This window comes from Athene cunicularia (genome assembly GCF_003259725.1).
Source record: "Athene cunicularia isolate RWA chromosome 1 unlocalized genomic scaffold, athCun1 chr1_part2, whole genome shotgun sequence".
Classification (NCBI taxonomy): Eukaryota; Metazoa; Chordata; class Aves; order Strigiformes; family Strigidae; genus Athene; species Athene cunicularia.
The window spans coordinates 740,842-741,446 of NW_020799092.1; positions in this window are offsets into that span (position 1 = coordinate 740,842).

A 605-nucleotide genomic window follows, 5' to 3' on the forward strand; every position below is an offset into this window, starting at 1 on the left:
GGCCCCACCATGCCCCGCACCAGCGCCTGCCCTGGGAACGCGGCCTCGCTGGCGGCTTGGGGGGGCCGCCGGCCCCAGCGTGCCCCCGGGGCGGGGAGAAGGGAACTCGGGGCAACCTCGGGGAGCAGGGCGATGGGCTGCGGACCCGTCCTTTGCAGGTTATGCCACAAGCCCTCGGAAATGGGAGGGGTGGCCCTTATAGTGCAGATTAACCGTGATAGGCAGACGTGAGTCAGAATTTGTTTCATCCAGTAAAAGGACAGCACTGGGGCGACCAGAAGCATTGGTGTGAGCAGCTCCTGATGCTGCTGAAGTGATTGAACCGCCGGTGCGTATGTTAAAGGAGGCTCAGAATGTATTTAAAAAGGCATGCAGAACAGTAGAGGTATGGAAAGATAGAGGCAGTGTGATTCTGCCTCTTTGCATTTACTACAGCGCACTTTAAGGCTGAAGTTCAGGACAAGTAGAAGGAAGACGCAGTAGCCAAGATGCAAGACAGAAATCCTTCTGCAAAGACTACAGCATACAGAAGTCCGTGTGTCAGGTCCAGCTATGCAGATGAGGTGTACTGCACATTTTACAAGCACGCAGAAATACAAGGTTCC